This window comes from Marmota flaviventris, chromosome 4 (genome assembly GCF_047511675.1).
Source record: "Marmota flaviventris isolate mMarFla1 chromosome 4, mMarFla1.hap1, whole genome shotgun sequence".
In the NCBI taxonomy this organism is placed as follows: domain Eukaryota; kingdom Metazoa; phylum Chordata; class Mammalia; order Rodentia; family Sciuridae; genus Marmota; species Marmota flaviventris.
The window spans coordinates 144,786,757-144,799,666 of NC_092501.1; positions in this window are offsets into that span (position 1 = coordinate 144,786,757).

The window sequence follows — 12,910 nt, forward strand, 5'->3', positions numbered from 1 at the left end:
AAAATTGTGATTTCCCTAAGGCCTGAGACAGTATAGTGCATGGAGATGGAAGGTGTCCTTTCCTACATGCTAACGAAAATATATGTTATATATATAAATTGGGTCTGATCTATACCTCTCTAATAGTATTTCTTCATTTTCTGTTTTAGACTTTTTTTTAGCACATATATAACTAATGGCTATTAAATGCCAAGTATTCTATGTGAAGCTTGCATTTTCATGATGTGAATAATCTGTTTAGATAAAAAATTGATGATATTTAGTAATGAGGTCCATGCATCTCAAAATAAATGTGTATTTTAAAAATATTTTAAGATTCAATGTGTTGATGTGATGATAGGTCATTAGAAGATAAATTATTAGATTCCACTTTGGAATCCTTGAATGTGGTGCAAATAGACATTATATACTGGTCAAGGCTGAGGAACTTGATGAAAATGTAGAGCTATGGTTTGAACATGTCACCTACAAAAATCTAGCATTCGGTGTAACTTTGTTATAAGAGGCGGAACCTTTAAAGATGAGGCCCCACCATTATACATAAATCTAGGTTCCTTTACAGCAGAGGTCCGTACTGGAAATTTGTCCTTGTTGCCCTTCCACTTTCTGCTGGGTGGGAAGCAGTGTCCCTTTTTGCTGGAGGACTCAGTGACCCTGGAAGCAGAGACTAGACCCTACCTATTAAATGAACTGCTAGTATCTTGGTCTTGGATTTCCCAGCTTCCAGGACCATGAAAATAAATTTCTGTCCTCACATAGAACATGAATAATTTTTTAATCCCAGGTATTTTTTATAGCTGCAAAAGCAGACTAAGATAGTAAAGGAAAGAGTTTATCAGTACCTAGTTTATGATTAGGAAAGGATATGAGACATTAATTTTAAGAAAGTATTGTAGATATGCAAAATCTAAGTCAACTGATACGAGAAAAAAATTTTTGAAGAGCAATAAGAACAATAAAAAGAAGGCAAAAGTAATTAAAAGAGTGGACTGAGTCAGAAGGAATGAATTATAATGCATATATTGTCACTAATCATGAGTGAAAAAAAAAACAACAACAAAGACTCAGGACCTGGAATCATATAATTTTCCTTCCTTTCCTTTCCTTTTCCTTCTGCTCCCTGCCTCCTCCTTGAACTCTGAAATACATTCACACTTCAGGATAATTCCTTAGTATTTTCTAGGTTCTACAGATTCTCGAGTGGTTTTTTTCTCCTCTTGCTCCATTTTAAGTAAATGGAATTCAAAAAATTATTACTTTTTTCAGCTGATTGCAGGTTATTTGATATTTGAATCCTCAGATAGTGATTATGAATTGAATGTTGTTGATGGATTTCACTGATGAATAAAAGCAGTATTGTTGAATGTAATTAAGTAAAATCTAGTTTTACTTAAATGTCTTTGTCTAAAGATAGGAATAGCTGAATATATTTCTTTATATCCTTAATGTGGTGTGATTGACAAGAAGCAAGAAGAGATAGGCACCACAGAGTCACACATTAGAATACAGTGTATGTAAATATATTACAGCTAAATTGGGTCTGATTATTAAGGTTTTTCTCTTAAGAGAAGTATCCCATGTAATGTTTAGGCAACAGGGGATTCCAAGGCTTTTAGACATGAGAAAAACATTTGTAATATGGATATGAGAAAATATTTTATTCAGAACATCTGGGTATATTTCACAAGATGTCAAAACTCAAGTCATACTCATAATAATGTCGGTTCTTAATTACAGTTTATTTTATACACTTTATACATAGATTCAGATGGATTTGATTAGAAAATGACAGGTTGTCCAGGGAGGAAGAGTAAAATAATAGTATCCTTTATAATAGTAATTTTGCCAGTTAGGAGGAGTCATCCAATACTCTAGATAAAATATTTTGTACAAAAATCTATATAGATAATAATGTTTAGATAGTGCATCAGTATAGGTGCTTCATCCTGGTTGAATAATTTCAAATTTTACGTTATATAGTTTTACTTATTTTATACTGTGATAGTTTTCCTTTTGTGTGTGTGTGTCAATGTAGGTAGGACATGATACCCCCCCCCCCTTTTTTTGTTTTGACAAACGAGACTCAAAATATTGCTCTGAAACTATGAAAAGATGTGACTAATATATGAATCAGTGGACTCTGAATAAAGCAGCTTGCTATCATCTATAATGTGAGTGGGGTCATCCAATCAGTTGAAGGACTTAAAAGAAAATAATGAAGTCCCCCAAGAAGAAGTTATTCCACCTGCATCTCTAGGATTGAGACAGTAACATCAAGTCTTCCTTGGATCTATTGCTTACCATCCTGCAGTGTAAATTGCCAGTTCCTCAATATTGTGTGAGTTAATTACATTAAACATTAAATTTCTCTTTGTTTCCCTACACACACACACACACACACACATTACATACAATTAGTTCTGTTTTTCAGGAGAATCTTGATAAGATGCCATTATTATACATTGTTAGATTGACTATAAGATGATGACTTAAAATGTCTACAAGGTATTATACAAAGTATACTTCATTTTAGGCTAAAGAATGTATTTTTTTTTGCAAAGTTTATGCCAAATGAAAGGATTTGATAATGTAAGACCAGTGCGCTGCAGAGTATTTTTGTTAATTAAGTTTTGCGCTTTCTCCTCCATTTCCACATTTCAAAATGTTAACATTAAGAAAACATATGCAAATTTCAAAGTTATACTTTAAAAAGATAATTTTATAGACCTTGGCAGAGTAAGATCATGTAAAACATGTATAGGATGTGTTCTCCAAACATCTGCCACAACATTGATTCCTTCAAAAAATAGCATCCAATCAAAGGCTATCTAGGCAATTTATGATTATAAAACTGATTATGATTCCTTCAGTTCTTTTTTGTTTCCTGATTTCCTTTCAGAAATTATTTTTTGACTGTCTCCCTCAGATACTTAGAGAACAGCATTTTCTTAAACAGTTGCTTTGTTTAATGTATTTTTTCAATAAAATAATAAATATCTAAATGTAGGATAACTAATATTATAATAATTCTGCATATTACTCTTTCAATATTGCATACCAGTTTCACAGAGAAGGTTTATTTATTAGTATTATGAAAAAAATCTTTTAGTATTTGTGTAAAATGTTGGAATAGTTGATTTACAATTGTTATAATTATTAGGTGGTCAAAGTGATTAACTTATAATACCTGACTTGGTTTCAAATTTAGAAATAAAACCTCAGCAAAAATCTAGGTGTTAAGCAACTCAGTGAGACCCTGTCTCTAAATAAAATACAAAAAGGGCTGGGCGTGTAGCTCAGTAGTTGAGTGTCCCTAAGTTCAATCCCTGGTACCAAAACAAAACAAAACAAACAAACAAACAAACTTCCATAGGTTTAAAATTGTTGATAAGTTTAGAATACCAGTAAATGTCTTCCCTAAATTTGAAGGCTTCAATTGTTTCATATCTTGGGCTCTTTCTATAATCTGAACCTAAAAGAAAATGAAAATTTTGTCTAAATTCATGACATGCATTTTATCCTTATTTGAAACATATTTCAACAGAGGTGCTATTGCTGAGTATTAAATTTACATGTCTAATATTAAAAAAATATTTTTAATGTAATAAGTCTTTCACAGAATGAAAGAGATGACTAAATGGAAAACTTTGATATTATTCTATGTTTTAACAATTTAAATATTATAAAACCATTATAGATAGCTGCAATATGTAAATTAGCCTAAGATTATAGTAAAAAAATAATAGAAAGCATCATTTACTTAGATATAACTTATTTAAGATAGAGAACCACAATTTATCATGCCATTTTTATGACGTTCATCTGATTTATTAATATTCAGTTACTAATTTTACTATGTAACTCTATAACGTAAGTTATAATTGAGAATAACATTATATTTGAGGGCAAACAGAGTTAGTATCCATCTTCTGATATTAAATACTTTCCTAAAATCATTCTTCCATGATTTCTTTACATTTACTTCCTCTTGTTAATGGTGTGTTCTATCATCCATATTTTTCAATCACTTATTTCACACTTTTTTCAGTGATGTGTTTAAAGATTACTGACAGTTATTCTGGCATCTGTGAGGAGCTAATGTCATTATTCGATGATGTTCTTTGCTTTATCTCCTTTAACCAGTACTGGTTGCCTCTAACACATCTGTTTCACACATAAAATTGTGACTAAGGATAATGCTGTGCTTAGGCAGCAGTTGACTCTTTATGAGAGTACATCCACTTTAGATAGAATAGTTAAACCCAGTGGCATATTTCACAAATTATGTTCTACAAGCACAAAAGGATCCAATTAACTGTGCAGATTGCTGAAGTTTCCACTTCTATCTTTATTTAGTTTTAAATCAAGGTTGGTATTTACGATAATCATAAATTCTACTTTTAAATATAATAAATACCATCACACATGTATGTAATAATTTAGATTATAAAAATAATTCCTTACAGTTATTTCAATGGGATATTTAAAACTTTATTTTAAATACTAAGTATTCTGCAAATTAGTCTTCTTGTAATTACTGACTACGTGTTAATTCTCTGTATTACTTTATAAAAAAATTAAATATTTTTTACTTATATATGGATACAGTATCTCTATTTTTGTTTATTTATTTTTATGTACTACTGAGGATTGAACCTAGTACCCCACATGTGTGAGGCAAGTGCGCTTCCACTGAGCTACAACCCCAGCCCTCTATATTACTTTTTAATGTCAGAAATTGATGATGTTTTGTAAATAAAATGTAGAAGTCACACAAAGTCAAATTCAAGTCATATTTAGAAGAGAGTAAGAGTTTTAATAAGATGCCGTTATATCTTCACTTTTTAAGGAGGTACATCTGCTGATATGACATGTGTGCGTTATTTTAGACAAAGAAGGACTTTTCTGACCCTCATGTTCCTAAGTATGAGACCACAATACTGAAGGGTCGCTGTAAAAAGTACCAAGTCTCATTGCCAATTGATGCTGCCCTATTTTATTGAAATAATTTTAATCAGTAACTGGAGGGGCATAATGATTGAAGCCCAGCAGTTACTGTGTCATAATTCTACAATTTACTAAAAGCGGTATGAATTGATAAAGCATTTAAATAGTAGATATTTAACATGTATTTTATTTTTTGTAGGAAACAGAATTAAATTTGTTATTAATAGAAAGTTTTGTAATGCGTTATTAAAAACTATAGCATATATAAATTATTCACCATTGCAATGATAATCCAAAATAAACTTCAGTGTAAAACATTACAGAAGTTACCAAATGATTTTTTATATCATATAGTATAATGGATATAATAGAATACAACCATAATAATGTAGAAAGAACTCTGAATAACATACAAATTAATTAAGACAAAAGTGATGATATCAAACAAGGTAAGCAATATAATAATAATAATTGTAACCAATAATTCTTATTTTGCTATCAAGAAGAGTTTGAATATGAATTTAAAAGTGTACCTAAAAATCATCCCTAAAAAAAGAGGTGTGCACTTTTGTGTGTGAAATAGTGGATGTATTTATTATAGCTTAGATTTTTTTTCATAGAAGTGATAACATTTTAATGTATATCATCTATACTTCAGGAATAAATTAAAATTTTTGTTTAGTTTTCTTCTGAATCTACACAATATCATGTATTTGTGTGTGTGTGTGTGTGTGTGTGTGTGTGTGTGTGTGTATTTACTATGTTCTAAGGGCATCCCTTTCTCATTATTCTAGCCTAAAAAATAAGTACAACTCAACACTTCTTTAAGGATTTTATTTTTCATTCAGTAATTCAATCTTATTGGTGTGAGTTAGCACTTCTTTAGGAATCAATTGAGAAGCTTGGGTCCAAAGATGGATGGACATTTCTACTATAGCACAGTTACCCTCTTTCTTCATTATATCTAGATCTATCTCATTGCTGTCTGTTACAGACCAGTGACACACACTTTAAGAAACAGTCTAAAAAGATACCCTAGATCTGTGTCTACTGGTAAAATTGTCCCAATAGTCGGTAAACTTAACAGCTTCAGAGTAAGAAATTTAGAGCACAGGCAACTCAAAGGTGCAGCGTGAGCTACTCCTGTGGTGGTCAAGGAATTATACTTGGTTGTGATATGTGGTGGCCAATATGTCATTTATTAGTTTAGCTATTTCTTCTTTTGCATAAGAACATATTTGTTTTTGGGGGCAACAAAAGGGATATAAAAAATTACTATAAATAATTTTTAAGTATTTTTTAGTGTTGATGGACCTTTATTTTATCCATTTATTTATATGCAGTGCTGAGAATTGAACCCAGTGCCTCACAAATGTGAGGCAAACACTCTACCACTGAGCCACAACCACAGCCCTATTATAAGTAATTTATTGACAGATTTCTACAACAAATTTCTTAACAAAATCAGATACCTTATTCCACTTCTATTTTATAAAAATGTATTCGTAAATTTCTTTAATATTAGAAGACTTGTATCTTTGAAAAGCCTTTATTTTTAAGTTTACATGTCAGTGTTTTAAGATTAAAAATATGCATTTTTACAAAATCTATTGTTTTGATTCAGATTATCATATGACATTTTTGATGGGAACAACTAAGTTATTAAAATATCTCAAATTTTTTTGTTTGGGGTTTGATTAATACATATAGTTTAGGAAAGTTTTAGGAAGGTTCATAGTTACGTGTCAGAAATAAGTTTTGTAAGGCTTCTAATAATGATTTTCTAGTTGTATTTTTTTTAAAAAACAAACACTTCATTGGTAATTTTTAACTCATTCAATTTTAATAGTTTTTATAATATAAATTTCCTAATTTATAAAATTATGAAGAAGCTGGATCATATAAATGAGATCTTGTTTATGAGCTACACTCATAAATGAAGTCTTGAAGTTCTTGAAATCTGGAGAAGAACAAAATAAAATACTTAATGTTTTGATTATTTTGTTTTGAATTGACTTAAAAAATTACTTGTACATTTGATTTGATGATATCAGGAGTCTTAGTTATAAATACTGTGGAAATGTATAAGCTTTATTGGGATAAACATTTAACCTAAGGAAACCACAATGAAAGTACAAAGGTGAGTAAAATATACAAATATAATACCCACACAATACTAGACATTGAAGTGGCACCCCCTTGCTCCACAGAAAAGCCCTCTTCACCATGGCTGATTTTAGGACTGTCAGCAAAAGAGTCTCTGCGAAAGAGTCCAATGTAGATAAACTTCCTATTTTCATGTTGCCCTGTTTACTTGGCCACTGGCCGAGAAGATACCAGCACTCCAGGTGCTGGACACCCCCTTACTAGTTTTTCACAAACATATCCAGTATAGTACTTTGAAGAAATGTGCAAACAAGGCCTCTGGCCTTGAGCTGGGCTTCACAGAGATGTCTGCATTTTTAAGATAAGTTAAAATTGGGCTCCATGGTAACAGCTTGCAGGGGGAGGAAAGAAAGGGGAGAAGAAGCTCTCCCCTTCTCAGGTGTTATCCTTGAAGAGTTAACTTGCCCAGAACAGTGAAAGAAAAAGCTGCTTTTATGTGAACTTCTGCAGACTGTGAACTTCTGAGCCCCTCCCCTTACATGCTGGGTATAAAATTCTGAAACTCCCTGAGCTTGGGGTTCAGGGGATTAATTGATTACAGCAAAAGCTGTGCCCTCTGAACCTGGTTGCAGCCAAATAAAACTGTTTCCTGCTGTCTTCGGTGCCTTGCCTCATTTGTCCCTACAACAACATAGCAAATGAAACAAATATGCAAGACTCATCAATATATATTCCTCATTATTATTAAATTATTTACAAATCTTGCTTAAGAGTTATACTATTAAAAAGAGCATAAGTATGAGAAAAATAATTAATCAATGAAACCCATATTGCAAAGACTTTCAAAGCTATGATGAGCTATGTTTGGAACCTACTGATTGATTTTCACGTGGTGAACCGAAATTGTTTAGATTTATTCAGATTTCTGTAGTTTCCTGAATTTAATAAAAACTCCAGAAGAGGGAGATGTTTACTCTCAAATGGAAAATATTTTTTCTCAGTGTGCATGAATTGGATCCTATAAAATGAAAAAAAAAAGCTTTATAGATCATCTTTAATACATGGAGAATACAGATACTAAGTCTTTTGTTTTTTAAATTCCATCTTACTCTGATTTATTATTGGTACATTTTCTATTTGTGGGCAAGTTTTATATGAATTGATTTTCTTAATATAAGCTCCCTAAAATACTTCCTTAACTATTTAAAGTATAAAACTTGTATTTTCTTATTCTAATTAGAAATTACTATTCATTATTTGAAGAAATATTCATCAAGATACATTTTCTTACAAATTATGAATAATGCTCACTTTGTTAAAATTATGTAAGAATTATATGCAAGAAATTATATCATTGCTCTGAAATATTTTTACATTAGTCATATTATTTCTAAATAGGCATCTATGTACAAAAGATACATAACTTTTTATTTAGTTGCTTTATTTTCTAAAAAAATTCCAGTTACTAAAGGCAGTGCATAACTTTTTCCTTGTTTTTTTCTGATAAGATGAAATGACAATAAATGCAATACTACATATTTGATATGCTTGGTTAAAGCACATTTACAGTTTACTCAGGTGATTATCCCATGAGGCTTAATGTTGGCAGTCTTGATATTGCAGAGAGAACAACCAGAGACAAGATCCTATGCTTTGTTTCTCCTCCTGCTGCTATCTCCACAGGAAGTCTCTACTTCTGCATTCCTCCTTTTCAATATATATATATTTTTAGTATGAAGAAGAAAGTATGTGAAATGTCAATTCTAATTTACATATAATTTGCATTAGTGTATTCCTTTGTCAAATCTTTTTCTTTCCCTGAAGCAATGTGGACATTATCTCATATATCTCATTATATCATATATTTTATCCTATATTTTTAACCAGTTGTATTTGGGCATCTAGAAATCACCTTAAGGAATAAGTGGGTGCTAATTGAAATGATTTTCATACACTCTGCATCACTTTGTCCCTTTGCTTTCTGTTACATAACTTTAGAACGATGGGGAAATTATGACTAAAATACTAACATTAGAATTTTAGAAAAACAGATAAAAATATTTAGGGGGAAATACCAAAACAAAAATTATAGAAAACCTAAATTTTCTCTTGAAAAAAGTGTTTAAGCTCTGAGAATTCTTGTTAAAAGCACAAAAACTCTGGCACACATACCAGATTAAGTTATAATTGTTTTCTAGAATATTATTTTTGGTTAATGAAAATATAACATTGAGGGGCTGGGGCTGTGGCTCAGCGGTAGAGCGTTTGCCTAGCATGTGCGAGGCCCTGGGTTTGATCCTCAGGACCACATAAAAATAAATAAGTAAAATAAAGGTATTGTGTCCAACTACAACTAAAAAATAAATATTGAAAAGAAAATACAACACTGATTTCAATATTCTCAACATTTTTTTAAAAGAAAGGATGTAAAAGAAGTATGGAACAGAAGTCATTAATAGACTTATTTAGCAGCGAACTTCTGAATAAAGGCAAATTTTATAAAATTCATGAATAAATGATAGTTGTAAATGTCTCCATTTGTTTTTATGTCATTTTTTTTGTTCTTTTATTTCACAATCTATGTGAAAATATCTATATCCTACTTTGTCTTAAACATTTTTCATCGTTTCCTTCATGTAGTTTATTTCCCCTAATTAGTTGGTACCTAAGGAAAGAAGATTAAGATCTCTCCTTCCTTCCAATTTTGTGTTAATCAAAGAATAATACTACAGTGCTGATTTGATATCTTCATCTATTGATAATATGCATAAAACGACTGTGAGAAAAGAATACTCACAATAGAAAAATAAGAAAAGAATTACACATCTTAAACATGAAAATATCATGTCTCTCATGGAAATTCTGCAAAGATTCTCAAGTGCTTTCAAAATGAAATTGAACTATTTTATAATGACAGTCAATAATTGTTTCACCTGGCCACTAGCTCCTCCCTTTATTCTATTACCCGGACATCCAGTCTTCCTTATCAATACCCTGCACGTCCCAAATAGTGGCATATCACTTTATCTCTACAGTGGTGTTTACTGCCTAAAACCAACCCCAAGAATTTTCTGAGGAAATACAGTCATTCTGTAAAACATGTCTTTTGTCCCATCCTACCAGAAATTTTTCTTTTGTTCTTTCTCTGTCCTAATTCCCAGGTGGTATGTTTTACAGTCCATTTTACTTCCTGACCCGTAATGCATTTATTACATTCCAACACTTTTTTTTTCAGTCAGTTGTCAGTTCCTAAGGCCTATTCTTTGTATCGCACCTTGGAAACTGCACATAGTATCTTCCAAATAAGTAGAGAATTATTTTCTGAGTTTGTGTTAACTTCTTTGCTTCTCATGTTCTCCCAAATTAAAAAGCTGTCCATGTGACAATTTCTTAAATTTTATCATTTTTCAAGTTCATGCTCTAATTTCTGTCATTCACCATTTCAACTTATCATTCCAGCCCTTATTGTTGTTTCTCTACTATATTCTTAGATGTTCTTATTTTAAACATTATAATGCTTACTAAACTATTACCTTCTATTTCCTGGTGGCCCATATTGCCCTCACTATAAGACTTTATTTCAAATATTTAGGTCAGAAGCATGATACTATGTTTCTTGTGAATCTCTAATTCTAGTCAGAACTAGGGCAATATATGTTCTCAATAAATACTGATGGGTTTATTAATAGGTCATAGAGAATGAATAGATTATGCATGGAAATTGTATCATACTAATTTTTAAATGTTTTTACACACTCAGGAACAAAATGTCACCTGTTTTTTTTTTTTTGAAAGTTTCAAATGTTAAGAGACAAAAATAGTGCCCCTGAACTTAAGTGATAGATAGCTGGCTAATAATGTGATGATGAATCATTTGACATTCTTTTCAATTTCTTCCTTCAGAACTCTTAATAAGAATGTGTGTCATTAATCATCAGCAGAGCACCCTGCATAGTTGGTGGGTGGATCTTTTTTTTTTTTTTTTAAAAAAAAAGATTAGAATAATCAAATTGTAACAATGTCCATCTACTAAAGGTTTAATTCAATGTGAATATCTAGGATTTTTGATCCAGATATGTAACAAAAGGAGGCCAATAACTATATAGCTTTCTCTGTTCTCTGCAAAATTTAGTTATATGAAGGTGAGACATTTCCTACCTACTACCTGGAATCTTTTCTCCCAGTGCATTCTCATAAAACAGACTACTATTTGGCAGTGGGATTTAAGCTTCAAGACTACTACATGCTTTTTCCCAGCAGTAGCTTTTCATTGCAAGCAGAGCTATCAGCAGTGTGAGCCGAGATAACAGCCCCATGCTGAAAGGCTCCCTCATTGCTGGAACAGCTCTCAGGATATGGATTTTTGAAGGTTGTCAAAGCGGGGTGAACTTCTAAAGAGATTTTTACAAATAAGAGTGGGCATTCTTACAAAAATGGATGTGCTCCTTTTGTCAATTCACATTACCATTTTTTATGCAAAAATACTTCGTGAAGAATATAATCTCCTAAATTCTACCACTTAGAAATGAAAATATGCTTTATATAACAGATTGATGACTGACTGAATCATGTTTATAAACTTTGTTTTAATACAAACAACTCCCCCCAGCTCCTTTAGCATTCCTCTGAGTCATGGCTTCCTTATCCAAATGTATGAACATCATGTGCTTTTTATCATATTTTTTAACATCAGTTTTTTTTCATCCTGATTAATGTAACCCTAGTGTAGATACATTCAATTTTTATATTTGAAGTTTGGAGGATGTTTTATAATTCATAATGTCTAAGATTTAATAGATTTTTTCTAGTAGATTCCTCATGAGAGACATATTTTGAGCTACTGATAGCAAATGTAGTAATACCCTGTGTTTACAGCAATATTTCTATACTACTAAATGGTGGGACAACTGCTGGGACGGATGTCCATTGTAACTGGTATTGTCATATGTCCTGGATATCCTAGGAAAAAAATCTCTCTGAGAATAGGCAGAAATCTGAAATGCAAATGATGCACATCTTAAATTGGGCCCATGAATACTGCTTACCTATGATTACATTGTGTGTAAGGAGAACCAAGTGGCTGATGCAGATTAGACTGTTAGGAAGATAGAACACAAAAAGATTAAAAGTAATTTTTTAATAAGATTACTTCTATGATATGTCTTTCATATTTTCTTGCTCTATGTTAAAATATTGTATTTATGAATGAACTTACATTTTCAAAAAATATGCTGATACATGTTTTTATCAAGTCTTTTTTTAAAAAAAAAATTAATGTGCTTAGCAATCAACAAATCCACCATGGTCAAATTCCTAGGAAATAAATAGAAATAAAAAAATTAGGTTGCCCTGAAACTTGTTTTCATTTTGCTTACTATGAGTTCATATTTTAATATACCATTAATCATAGTTATCTATTACAGTTCTGTGTTAGAAAGCATAATGAATTAATTTCACCAATACAATTAAAACCAATTTTCAATAATCTGACTGAAAGATGATTGTGTGTGATCTCATACACAAACCATAGAGCTGAGGGAATAGGATGGATAAAGAATTATTTAAAATTAAGAGTTCCTTTGGAATATAGTGTAGAGATATTGACTTGGTAACTTGCCATCATGAAGACTAGGAAAAAAAGGGTAAGCTTCAGGAAGTAAGAAGATTTCCTCAGGTGAGGGTTCAGAATAATAGTAATAAAAATAAATGGGCCAAGGAACTGAACAGTTTGCAGTAGAGGATATATAGTCAATCAACAAATATAGGAAAAACTGTTCAACAGCTCTAGAAATTAGATAAATGCAAATCAAAAAGATCTCATCTCACTCCAGTCATAATGGCAGCTATTATGAAAACA